At 42.6% G+C, this 13,818-nt stretch overlaps 1 long non-coding RNA gene across 1 annotated transcript; it reads right to left on the bottom strand.

The window, feature by feature from the left end:
• Nucleotides 1-1,572: 1,572 nt before the first annotated feature.
• On the bottom strand, nucleotides 1,573-13,437 carry LOC130683181 (uncharacterized). The gene is made up of 4 exons (XR_008996799.1): nucleotides 13,344-13,437; nucleotides 3,286-3,470; nucleotides 2,577-2,649; nucleotides 1,573-1,667 (listed from the first exon to the last, which is right to left on the bottom strand). It is a non-coding gene; the product is annotated as an uncharacterized LOC130683181 (long non-coding RNA).
• Between the last annotated feature and the right edge of the window lie 381 nt (nucleotides 13,438-13,818).

Genomic DNA, 13,818 nt, shown 5'->3' with positions numbered 1-13,818 from the left:
CAAAGCCTAGAGAAGAGAGCAAGAGATCAGGAGAGAGGAGAGCAGAGGCCGAAAGTGAGGGCAGAGCCTGGGGTAGAGGCTGAGCCAGAGGCAGGGACAGAGGTGAATGGGATTCTAGTGCTTGACCTGTGAGAATAAAGCTTGGCATGAGCCCCTTTTTACCCACAATGTTCGGTTATCATTTGTCGGTCTCACCAAATCTGTAGTGAATTTGCCCATGGCTGAAACCTTCAGGCAAATCACACAGACACTGAGGAAAGGCTGTGTGAAGACATAAGGAGAAGTTGGCCATCCGCACATCAGGAAGAGAGCTCTCAACTGGGAACTGAATCGGAAGGCACTTTGATCTTGAACTTCTCTGCCTCCAGAATTTTGTGAACTAGATCTCTGCTGTTGAAGCCAGCCAGTCTGTGGTATTTTTTTCTGGCAGCTGGAGTGGACTAAGACAGGGCCTTAATTGCATTACCTTATTTAGTCATCCCCAGCAGTCACTCTAGAGAAGAGGCTTCAAAACACCAAACCCTTGGATGTTTTCAGGGTCAGTGTCAGTTTGGCAAAAGTGTTTTTTATATAGTTTGCTATAAGCTGACAGATAAAGACTCTGTCCCACATCTCACATGTGTGCATGTGTGTGCGACCACCTCTGCATGCTCACAAAGGATATGTAAGGGGAGTGTGCAAATGCTTGGGCCTGAAGTAGGGGTAGATACACAGACCCAATTTATTTAGCCATTAATTCCCTCCCATTTTCCTTAAGCACTTCTGTCACCATATTCTTTGAGAAGGGGGAAAAGTAGGGATGAAGGAAGAGGAAGAAAGGGGGAAGAAAAGAACCAAGAATGAAAAGAGAGAAGGGAGAGTAGAGAAAAGGATGTGACAAGTGAGGGGCAGGATTTAGAAAGGAAGACATGAAAGAGGGACTTTGAGAAGCTCTGCTTTCCCCGCCCTCCCATCTGCTCTTCCACCAAATTCCCAGGCTGCCAGACCCTCCCCCAGGCCTCCTGTGTCCGTATCCTAACCCTGCGCAGGAGGAAGCTTGCTCCTCACCCTCTGAGTTCTGCCCCCAGCACTCCAGCCAGAATCAGAAATAAAAGAATATTTCCTGTTCCCACCAGTAGTATTGTACCAGGAGGCTAATTAAAGAAAACACAAAAACCTACAAGGAATTTCCAGCACTTTCCAATTCTTTAAAACCATGGATATGAGTGCACAGCTCCTTACAGCTCCTCATGAGGCTGCTCACCACATCTTCCTCGCTCCCGGCTCTGGAGGCCTACCTAAATTTATGCAGAATGGATATCAGCAACCCTCTTCAAATTGACTTCAAAACTGCCCATTACATGTCACCCATGATGCATTCCTTTCTTGGCAGGGTTTTATTTTGAGGACGCATATTGTTGAGGAGAGAGAGGCCTTTAGGGTACAGTGTATTTCAAAACACAATTAAAATAAACTCTTCATGTGGAAATGTAAAATACATTTGTATTCTATTAAAGCCTTTGGCCTTATCAACTGCAGAGTGCTCCATAACAAGGTCATTAGCAACCAGCCTTCCACAGTGGGCAACAGGCATCAGCTGCACGAAAACAAACAGGGGCCCCAAACACCACAATAACTTCCTGTACCTGTTCTTGTTTGCTTGCTGAGCCCTTGAACATTGGGAGTTGCTGAAATACAAAAAAGCGTAACAGCTTGAGTCAATATTTGCCAGTCTAAGCGAATGATTTTTATTTAGTAGGATGACTGAACCCCTTTGAATAAATACATCTCCTTGCATGCAGAAGAACAACCAAACCTAGATAGGTCCTGAGGGAAAGACTGAGGCTAAACTAGCTCTGTCCTTGGCCTGGGGCAGGGGCTAGAGCTCTGTGGCTTCAAAGAGTCCATTTCTGGCCCCTTTCCTGCAATTCTCTGCAACCTAGGGCTAGGGGTCAGTCCCAGAATGGGGTCAGAACAGGGACAAGTTGGAACACCCCCACCTCTGGGTTGCACCCTCTTCTAAACTGGGGGGTCCTCTTCACAGTCACCTGGAGCACTTGCTACATAAAACAGTGGTTTCTGGACCCAGGGTTGCTGATTCAGTAAGTGTGGGGTGGGGCCTGAGAATGTGCATTTCTAATGAGTTCCCAGATGCTGCTGCTTTTGGAAACACACTGAGAAACTGGTCTAGACCAGCAGTGTGTAACAGAAATGTTATTGCGGGGTAAATGGAAGTTTTCACCCAGAATGTCCAGAATTTCCCACCTGGCCTTAGTCCATTTACATACCAATAGGTATTTATCATGGCACAGCCACTGGTCTATGGGGCAAGGGGTGGAGAATAAATAGCCATTCTCTCCTCCTCTCCATTCCTGGTACCTAATTGGTCTGGTGCCAGTCAGTCACCATGGCCACCCCTGGAGCTCCTTCCAGAAGGGGTGGGCAGAGGGAAGGAGCGTGAGCTGCGGCTGGAGGGGACAGACAGAGCCAGGCCTGGCCAGCAAATTTGAGCAAGCTGTGGGCATTGAAAACTCTTTCTCCCAACCTATCCTTCCTCTTGTCCTCCTTCAATTTCATCAGATTCATAGGAAACTCACCCGGCGCCAGGAACACCCTTCCCTGCCAGAGCTACAGTGATGCAAGCCAAGTGTGTAATTTGAAATTTTCCAGCTGCCATGTTAAAAAAAACAGATGAAATTAAGTTTAATAATACCCCCAAAATGTAATTCATCCAAATTGTAGTCAATATAAAAATTACTGATACTTTTTACATTCCATTTTTTTCCTTGTACTAAATCCTAAAATTCCACTATGTATTTTACTTACAGTGCATCTCAACTGGGACTAACCACATTTCAAGAGCTCAAAAGCCACATTGTCGTATTACACAGCAGAGTTATTATACAGGATCTAGGAATTCCCAGCCCTATACCCATATGCCCACATCCAGGGCTTGAGTGTCCCCACAGGAGTGTATCTTTCTATTAGAGTAGGAAGCATATCCCCAGGCCCAGGACTGGTGGTGGGGGTAGTTGAGGGGGTGAAGGGCATTGGACTAAGTTTGGGCATAAGGGCTAGGGTATCCACACACCTGAACACAGGGCCCCTTGCAGTCAGGACAGAGGTGGGTGGGGAGATAAAGGGGCAAGCTGAGCTGTGTGTGTATGAGAGGGAAGAAGAGAGGAAGGTAAGGTGATGGATTCTATCCCTGGCCCCCTTGAGGTATAGAGCAATCCATTCCCTGCGACACACCCTCAGTGGATTTTGCAGAAAGTTCTGGTTGCCGCTGCTTTTGCCCTGTCTCACCTGTTTTCAGGACACTTAGCTGTTTGGGTTTGCAGCTCTCCCAGGGCACTGCTCATAAAAGGATATACCGCATATGCCTGCCTTCTGCAGGGCTCTTCTTCCTGGCTTTTTTCCTTTCTTTTTCAAATGGCTTGGGGTCTGACTTGAAGGAATGATCATCAAGAAAATGATTACTTTGACTCCAGCTGCAATGAAGAGAGGATTCTGTGAGGAGGGATTTATACATGGAAATCAAGACAGCATTGGAAAGCATCCCCCTTTGCCCACATAAGTGCTGCCCACAGGGTCAATAGCTGGAATTAACCTGGATTCTTTTTTTATTATTATTATTTTTAATAAAGCTGCTTTATGATACACTCTGATGGGAGCTCCCACTCTGCAGCTGTGCCAGTGTGAAGGGAAAGAACAAATGGTTTCATTTAAGAATTACCTTTTGTCCTGGTGAATACCACACCCAACTCCCACTACCCTTGCCCTCTAGGTCTCCAGAGAGTCAGAGAGAGGAGAGCGAAATTAAGCCTTTTAGGAGCATAAACTGGTAACAGTAAAGGAGAATGAGCTCATGGCCCTGATTTTATAGGTCGTTTAATTTGTGGTCTACTATAATGAAAGTTAGCTTTCACAGGTATGACTGTGCTGAGTGGTCACCGCACGCCAGACTCCATGCACTGCGCTTTGCTTCCCATTAACTCTTTGAACTGTCATGTGAGACAAATGGAGACCCAGAATGGGTGTATGTCTCAAGTAAGATGTAAGTAGCTGACAGTCTTCCTCTTACCAAAGTCTTTCTGATTTGAATCAGAAGATTGATTAATGGGTATATTTTACTTGCTAGAGTAGATGTTGAAAGCCTCACAGGCTGTATACCTTATTCCAGCAAATGTCTGCCTTTCCTTCTGTTATTGTGTACAACGATGGGGCAGGAGGAAATTGCCTCTGTGATCACCCTAGAGCCAGTCCTTGAATCCTGTCTTCCTTACACCTCACAACTAATTAAATAGTAAATCCTGTTAGTTCTACATTTAGAACATACAGTACCGGACTCTCAGAGCCCTGGGTCCCCTCCACTTTCCATCCACTTCCAGTCGCATCCCCGTACACTCTCTGTGGCACACAGCATCCAGAGTGGAACTTAAGTAAGTTAAGTCATACTGGGTCTGTGTTTAAGGTCTTCCAGGGGCTTCCCATCTCATTCAGAGTAAAAGCTGAATTCCTTGCAATGGTCTATAAGGCCTACATGTTTTTTCCTGATACACACAGATACACACACACACACACACACTTCTGATTTCATCTTTTTCCACTTTCCTTCTTGCTCACACCTCTCCAACTACACTTTCTCACTGTAGTTCTTCAGAGTCATCAGGCAAACAACCTCCTGCCTCCAGGCATTTGTACTGACCATTCCCTCTGCCTGGAACACTTTTCCCTCAGTTAATAAAATGGCTCACTCCCTCACTTCCATCTGGTATCTACTCAAATGTTTTCTATCAGAGAGAACTCTGCCCTGGCCACTTTATAGAAAATAGTCATTCCTTATAATTCCTCATTCCTTATAATCCTCTCTGAATTGCATTTCTCTCCAGCACTTGCCACTGCCCAACATATTAAATATTTATTTTCTTCTTTCCTATCTCTGCCTTTCCCACATCCCACTTACCTCATCAAAACATTAGCTTTATAGAGGGTTGATTCACTACCAAAACAGTTTCTGGAATAGTTTCTGACAGGCAGAAGTGCTCTGTAAATATGTGCTGATGAATGAATGACAACTATCCAATGCCACTGGTTATGGGAAAAGGGCAATAAAATGAATTTTAGGCAAATATGGGGTGACCAGAAATTAAGAACCTTTCCCGCTGGGAGCCAGTCCTCACAAAGGGTAAATGCAAACTCAGGAGAATTTTTGAACTTGAGGTCAACACTTACTCTGCCTGACACTTTGTACACCTTTGTCCCAGTGTCCATGGTGTTTGCCCAAAGCAAGAGAACTGCAGTTAACAACCCAAGGTTTTTTCCCATGATCCTTTGCATTACTCAGACCTCAGACGACCAGTTGGCATCCTTGTGGGACTTTGGACATGGTGGTCATTCAGCAGTGTGGTTCCAAAACCCCTACTCTTTCCCTTGGCCATCCTGTATCATCTGAATCCTTTGGGGACAAAGCTATAAGGAACAACTGGCAATCTGTAGACTTAACCAAGTCTTTGTACCAGATGATTCCTTCAGGGCGACTTTTCACGTGATGAACTGGGTGGGCTCATGGACTGGGTAATGAGGCATAAAGCAGGATTGTTAAAACCTGGTCTGCTAGTCAAGGGACAATCCAAACCTGGGTCCAATTTATAATTCAGTTCCTTCTGCTCTTCTCCGTATGTGAATCCAGCAGCCCTAAGGATGGTAATGTTGTGGAAAGCCTCAACCTTTCAAAATGGAACACTGACCAATGCAAACTGATACTTGCCAGTTGGTGAGCTAGAGCAAGTGCTTATGTGCACAGACTCAATACCAGGTGATACGGATTATCATCTCTTTCTTTAACTTTTGCTGGCTTTGGAGACCTAGCCATGCATGGCTGTGCTCTCATTATTGGTTCAATCAACCAGTGATTTCTATATCTACATGTTATCTTGTTTGGTGCAGGCACAGTCCCTAAGCAGGTATATGTGCCTCCCAAGCCTGACACAGCAGCCTCTATCAGGAAAGCCTGGGAAGAAGGCTCCAGGCTCCCAGCAATATTTAGTGTGTCTTTAGCTGCTATAGCAAAGGAATAGGTCACAAGGGTAATACGTTCTGGGAGTCTGCTGGGACGCTCAGTGACAAGAGCCCTGTGAGATGATGTTCATTGCCCCAGGAGCTTTTCTGTTTGCATGTGCCTTTACTCATCTTTCAGTGGCATCAGAAAGCTGAACGGAAACTATAGTGTTTGAGGATTTTGATGCTTAAAATGACTTTCGTACAGAGAAGCCCAGAGTTAACAATCTTCACATGTAGGCTAGTTTTAAAATCCTGGAATTTGGGAGTTGTCTGGGACTACAGAGCTTGCTTCCTGTGCAGTTCAGTATGGTGTGGGGAAGTTGGGGTTCCTATGGCCAGGATCCTCACTGAACTTAAACCACCTGATGATGTAACTGGCCTGTTGCTGGGCTGCCGCTTCCACACCTTTAGGCAATAAGCTATTACTGCACTATATAGAGAGCTCGGTCCAGTGCTCTGGGCGGAGGCAGAGATGTTAGTGCTCGACCTACCGGAGAACAAGCCGCGTAATAAACCCTTTCACCCCAAGAACATTTTGCTGTCGATTCCTTTGGTCACACTGAATCCATAGCAAACTTGCCCGGGGCTGAAACCCATTGGCAAGACATATGGTAACTAACCATTAGCCACATGTGATTATTTCATTAAAACTTAAAACAATTTAAATCAAGTATAATTTAAAATACAAAAAAAAAAAGGTTTCTCAATCATACTAGCTGGTAACAAGCCCCATGTAGCTAGTGGCCCCCATGTTGGACAGCACACATATAGAACACATCCATCATGGCAGGAAGTTCCACAGGACAGGACTGACTAGACTAGTCCTCTAATTTTAAAGAAAAGTAAACAAAGGCTTGACATTGGCCAAGGTCAAGTGCCCTCATCTCTTCTCTTACAGATAGTAGCTTGGCTGTAATTAGAAAAGATCTAGTTTGCCTTACTCTGTTCTTTCATACTGTCAGACCATGTACAATCTCTGATGATAGTATCAAATGTTATTCTAATAACATCTAGCACAAATACAAATGAAGGAAAGTAAGCTGGTGACACAATTAGCCAATAAACATTGAAGTGTTAGTATTACAAAATAAAATCAGAGTCAGGAAGTCCTGTCTTCCCCATGAAACTCTCCCAAATGAATGTGAAGAGAATAGGCAATTTTCCCTGATAGCACTGTGCCTATGCCTGCGGTGCACAGGGCTGCCTCAGTTACCAGGCACTGCATTACTTCTGTACCCAATGCATATTTTAATCATGTCTCTTTGATTTTGTATGATGAATGACATGGGATTTTAGTTGCCTGAGTAACTCTGAGAAATTTTCCCTCACTTGTTGTATAGGGCACATTTAGGAACATTTTGACCATAACAACCAATAAGCAATAATGGCTACTCGTAGCTCGTGGCAGATCTTCAATTACTCTGTGATTCAAAGCTTGCACTCCAGCCAAAGGTGTCAGGGTTAAACAAGCTATATGGTTCTATGGTTAATGACTCTCTATGCAAAAAGAAGTTGAAAAATTCCTCTGAAGTCTGGAACATGTCTACATACAAGAGTCTATAGTTATTAAATGAGATTTTCCTAGGCACTGTAAGAATCTCACATTTAGACCAAAGGACATTAAGCTTTTAAAAAGGTAATAGTACTTTTTTCAGGGTTGATGTAGATCTGAGGAAACTTCTAGAGCTCCTGAGGGTCAGAGACACTATCTTTATTCATCTGTATCCCCATCACTCAACACTATGCCTAGAACACAGTATGTGTTCCCTGCTTTCTGTGGAAGGAATGAAGAAAGGAGGGAGGGAAGGAAAGAAAGAAGAAAGGAAGGAAGAGAGGAAGGAAGGAAAAGAGTGATAGCTTTAAAATTCCATCTAGCCCTCAAGTGGAAGGGGAACATAAAACATGGAGAAATTTAAGTGTCCTAATTTGGTCCCCTTTCTTCATATGGCCAAAGACAATAATACCTCTATGGTGAACACCTTTTTATTTTTGCTGCTGGGAACCCATCATACTAAGCGCACTGATCTCTTCCTTTGCCACTACTTCCCTTCAGGCCACGGGCTTCAGCTGGGATCGAGCTTACTCTTAGTTCCAGGGCTGGCCCCTGGGCCGAGATGAATTGAAGTGTGAGCAAACCAATTAGAATAATGTCCAGAGATGTCAAGAAGAAGGAACTCTCTGCTGAGCTTTCTAAGTTGGAGGAAAGTAACCCTAGGACTGTCACCAACCATCTTTGGCCCCTCATTGGCTGACGTAGAGGAAAAAGCAGAGGCAAAAAAAAGGACTTTAGTATCTCCTAGTTTGGGCCTCTTGATCCAGTCTTGAACTTTTCAGTTATCCAGACCAATAAATTATTCTTTCTGAGAGCTGGTTTTCATTTGGCTCCTTTTACTTGAAACAGAAAGAGTAATGATCAGTATGAACACCCATCCCCAAAACCACTTTTGAAAGATTATCAACATGACCCTCGCAGCCCTTAATTGAGAGTGGTGACTCCCCAAGTAAGAGAACCCTCTGGAAAGTACAGCTTTCCTTAGATTTCCAGGCGCCACCGGCCATCCTGACAGGGATTCATTTCCAAGTAGGTGTCCTCTGATCTCCACACCCTGTCCCGTCTGCTTTGCCCCAGTCTTGAGCCCACACATCACCTGTTCATAATACTTTGTGCCAGCCTTTATACTTAACCATTTCCCAGCTTTTAATTTTCCTAACCCATCTCATGAGCTGGCTCAGCCCAGGGGAAAGCAATGGGAAACAATGGTTTACAGGGAACAGTGCATTTTATATTCAATAACTGATCTGTCATGGCATTTATCTGCATGAAAAGTTGGGTAATTTATGGGTGAGTTGGCAACTGTGGCCTCCAGTCAGTTACATTTCCTGCGTTACCTCATGAAGATGGGAAGCTTGGTGGATACCAGCTCTCCCATGCTCAGAAATCTGCCACTAAGCTCTTGAGCTTTTTCTGTGGAAAAATGTAAATGGTGGCTCACAGGAACATGCTGTATGATGATCTGGTAGCAAAGAACAGGAGCTGTATGGCTAGTGGGCTGCCAGTGTAGGTCCAGTAGCTTGTTTTAGTCCCCATTGCAAAGGCTCAAAGATGCACAGATACACAAAGACACCAAATGGTGAAGCTCAAATTTGCTCAACCCCAATGTCCGAATTCTTTCTACTGTTCTTTAGTTTTTTTCTACGTGTTTTATAACCATGTACTTTGGAGGTCAAAGCAGAGAGAAATTGACATTTTGGCAAAATATATACTTTATACTTTATATACCAGATACCAGTTTTGTAAAATAAAAGGAGAAACTTACAGATAAGAGAGCAAATGAAACCTGGCATCACATTTATGGCTTCACATTGTTATTCTTCTATCATTAATCCAGAAAAGCATCAGATATTATCTATCTGGTACCATCAGGTCTCTATTTTGCCTTTTTATGTTTTCATTCACAAATCTAATTTGCATGTGGACTAGTTTCAGAAAGTTCAGAGAAACAATTCTAAGGTAACTAAAGACTGATGGATCATGCCTAACATCTAGTTTTAAAAAATACAACATTCTGGAGTCATTTGCATAATCTGCCTGAGGCATCTGAGAGAAGTAAAGGTCATGGATTGACAAAGTTTTAGGGCCCAAATTCTGACTCTCAGGGAATTAAAGATTTAAAAGGACTATGGTGTGGTTACATTCCTAACACGCTGCCCCTCTTCTTTTGCAACACTCAGTGCGCCTGAATTTCCTTGCCTTTTATCAAGCATCCTTACACACTGTAAGTCTCTTGAGGGCAGACACTGTGAAGGTCTCTGTCAGCACACTGTCCCAGGGCCTAGCTAACATGTCATGCCTGGCTAACAGTAGGCAATTCAGAGTTGTTGGAATGAACGTATGCTTAACACACAAGCACCACGTGTTTCATTGGGAAGTTCTGGCGTATTTTCCTTTCCATTGGTTGAAATTTAGAGAACTAGAGTTGAGAAAAAAAAAATGACGTACAACTCCAAGCTAAGTCACACTTTGAAGAATTCCTCACTCAGAGAGTACAAATCAGCTGCCTATTATTTTAAACAGAGAAAAACAGGAAGGAAGCGGTTTGACTTCAGAGTTTCCCTAGCAGGATCAGTTCTCCAAGGATCTTGAAAAGTAAGGAGACTCTGGTAGTTCCTCCTGGTCACTCCTATGCCACGGCGATGCAGGGTAACAAAGCCAGCGGTGGTTAACAGCTACAGTCCAAGGAACAGTTGCCTTTCCGCAGCAGTGCCGGGAGAGATAGCACCCTCCGGAGGCTCCCAGAGGGAAGTCCAGCATCTTTGCTCTGGCCTTTTCTCAGAGGTGGCCGTATCCGGGAGGGGCTTCAGCTCAAGGACTTAAGCAGTTCTTAGGCAAAGTAAGGCAGCTCTTGTGGAAAACACCAAATGCTGCATTTACCATGCTCTAGTGGTTCAGGAAAGGTTAGTTCGAAAGTCTGTACTGGCATCAATGCTATCTCATGAATGAGGAACAGGAAGCTGCAGACAGTAGCTTCACTCCTTGGCTGCAAGTCCATGGTCTGGAACGTCTATAGTCCTATGTCCCCTATTTAAAGAGGGTTCTGTTAACTGATCCCACTGGAAGATAAGTTTTCTTGCTTTCAGAGTATTTGCTGCACTTACATTGGGGGCACATCTTACCAGTAAGCTGTTTGTCAAAACAGCTAACAGGATAAGGAATGGGGGTATCAGTAAGCTTCCAGGAAATGGATGTGTGACCGCTGCTGTACCTGTTCTGGCAATGGATTATGGGAGCATGGCAAAAATCCTTCTTGGGACTTGATTTCAGCCATGAATACAATCTATGCAGAGACATTAGCCATATGTATTTATAATAGTCACAAGCCACTGCTATATACCAAAATAACTAAAAATGGGGATGGAAAACCTAGCTTAGATCAAGTCTGCAATACTCTCACCCCCATTTTGTTGACCTTAAATATCAGCTCTTTTGCTTACTACTTCTGTGATTATGATCAAGTGACTTAACACCATCTGAGCCCATTTGTAAATTGATTCATTTATCCATTTAGCTTTTCTTTGTTCACTAAATATTTATTGAGAACCTACTTATGTGATAGTAACTACATCAGATATTATATAAGGGCTAGTAATACCTATTTCATAGAGTAATGCCCAATAGTTAGTGAGATCATTTAGAAAATCCTATAGCACCCAGAAGTAGTTAATAAATTTCTACTATATATGAATTTGAAAACAAAACATATTAGAGAGCCAGAGAGAGAAAAGTCTACTTCTGGGTCCAGCTAGGTGCTTAAATCTTGTGTTTTATTACTAAAGACTTTAAAGGTGTAGTTTTTCCTCAACAATGGAGTGGAGTTATTAGTCTGTGTAATTGCCAAAGACCTGGTAAAATAAAGCTGAAGATCAGCAACCAGCATGTGCAAGTATTTCCCTATTTTTTTTTGGAATCCAGCCCATCATATGAACCATATTGAAACAGAGCCTTCTTAGAAGGTAATTCCCCCTTTAGGAATCATGCTGAGAGGTGCTGTAACCTCAGGTTAACAGGAGAGCTTCCCAGACAACCTCTCTGCAACAGTCCCGATTGACTATGCACACAGCGCTCTGTGTACATCCCGTTCCACAAAGGCTCCCCTCCTACTTCTCCTCAGTCTCTCCAGGAGGTAGATTAATTTACACCACATGGATGGTTGAACAGTGCTGCTAGGTTACCTGAAAAACTTACTTATTTATGTACTCTCTCTACTCTGAAAACTTAGAGTGAAACTGGGATAAAAATTTTCTAAATACCAAGAAGTGGGTGGATATCCCAGGGCCACAGTGAAAAGCCAAAAATTTCTTATTGGCTGCTTTGCTTGGTGAATCAATGTAGGTTAATTAAATGTCCTACTGAGAATGAGAAATCTGGTGTGTTTTATAAGGCTGAATAATCCTTCACTGAGGCAAAATGAAGGTTTTTCTTGTAGGAAGTTGCTGACTAATGTGAGGCAGGTGAACTCTTTGGAAGAACTCTCAGCAAATGCAGCTGGTATGCAAGTGAGGAACCCTTTGTTAACCAGCACCCTGGGGGCCTTGGTGAGAAGGAATAAATTTAGGGCAATTGCATTTTTCTTACTCTGCCTCCCCAAGAATCAGACCTTGCAGCATTGTTAAAAATAGGAAGAAGTATTAGAGAATTCTGTATTGTAATTAGTTTCCACATAAACCTATATTATGCAAAAGTAGAGACAATATTCTACAAAAAAGTTTGTATTCTTTGAGTCATAGTGAATCTTCAGAGATAAATCCCTCGCTCTGTTTTCTGTCTCACCTGGCTTGGTTGGGTGCCCTGTGAGTGACATAGCTTTAGATCTTTGCCTTCTCTTCTTCAATGGAACTTGGCTTCCTAAGGACATTAAGGGTGATGCTTCCAGGACCCATAACTCTTCTTATCATTTCTTTTGGTCTTTAAACAATAGCTTTAAAGAAAGATACTTTATGAAATGCAAAATGAAGGAAAATTTCTTGGTCAAATTCACTAGTTTTTATTCTTCTTTTTAGACATCTACATATGTAAAATTCTGCCAGAGATCTTTGAAAGACATTTTCAAGGAGAGTGAATTATGGAAACTTTTGATTTTATAACTCATTTTAGAAAGGTTAAGAAGAACTTGGCTGCATTCTTGTAGGGATAAAGTCATGGACATTTATTTATAGAGAAATATAATAAAATAGAGTCAAACAATACTATAAGAGAAGGTCTGAAATTTACCAATTTTAAAAGTCATTCTCCAGGTTGAGTATGAGTGGAATGAGAGGCTATAATTATGAAGTAATTAGTAGAAATTTAAATACCAACAATGCTGGTAAGAATTATAATGCCAGATAGCTACAGTGGCTTGTGTCTGCTTTGTAAAAAGAAGTATTAATAAATCCAATTAAGGAACTGTTACTTTAACGTATTAGTTTTTCTTAAAATTGTAGAAGCCATTTTCAGGCCAGTTTTAAAAGTCTAAAATTTTGGAATTTACCATTGGAAGTAAGCATTCACCTGGTCTAGATGCAATGAGCAAGATCAGCTCCAAAAATTACTTCTTAAAAATAAAGCTGCAAACTTTTCAAGTGATGTCAGCAAAGTAGTGGCTAGGGATCTCCAAGCTATTATTCCCTGAAAAAAATATTGAAAAATACTAGCAGAAATGTCTGAACCAGCCTTGTGAGATCTCTGGAGAACAGTCAAAGCCAATAATTTTTTTTAAGTCATCTTAAAAAGTATAGGAAAGTTTCATGGCATTTTTACTCACCCTTGCCCCATTCCCTCCCTGGTATGGCCGTGGTTTTGGTCTTCAAGCAGCAGCATCCTGATTTCCAGTTCCTTATCTCAAGCCAGAAGCAGAGCAAAACTTGTTTGTAAATTATCTTGTATGTCTGTTCTAACCTGTGTGAGAGATAGCTAAAGGACTGATGCAAACTGCTTGTCTCTGTTAACCCACCCTGGAACTTAGGTAGGAAAACTGGCAAGCACTGCTTGTAAAAGTTGCAAGGTGACCACACCTATACATGTCTAGAACATGAGATTGTAGGTGGAGATATACAATAGACTATCTAAGGCCTGAAGGAGAAGCTGGGGTGAGAATCTTTGGGTAATTAAGACATTCAGAGGCAATCATGTATATGGAGAAATTTTGAAAGCCATGCAAATGCCCAGGCAATTTCATGCTCAAAAAATGCCTGAGGAGACCCTAAGTTTTCACCTCAAACCTCTATAAGTTTTGAAGG

Source organism: Manis pentadactyla, chromosome 3 (genome assembly GCF_030020395.1).
Source record: "Manis pentadactyla isolate mManPen7 chromosome 3, mManPen7.hap1, whole genome shotgun sequence".
NCBI classification, from domain to species: domain Eukaryota; kingdom Metazoa; phylum Chordata; class Mammalia; order Pholidota; family Manidae; genus Manis; species Manis pentadactyla.
This window is presented reverse-complemented; position numbering and strand designations above follow the sequence as displayed.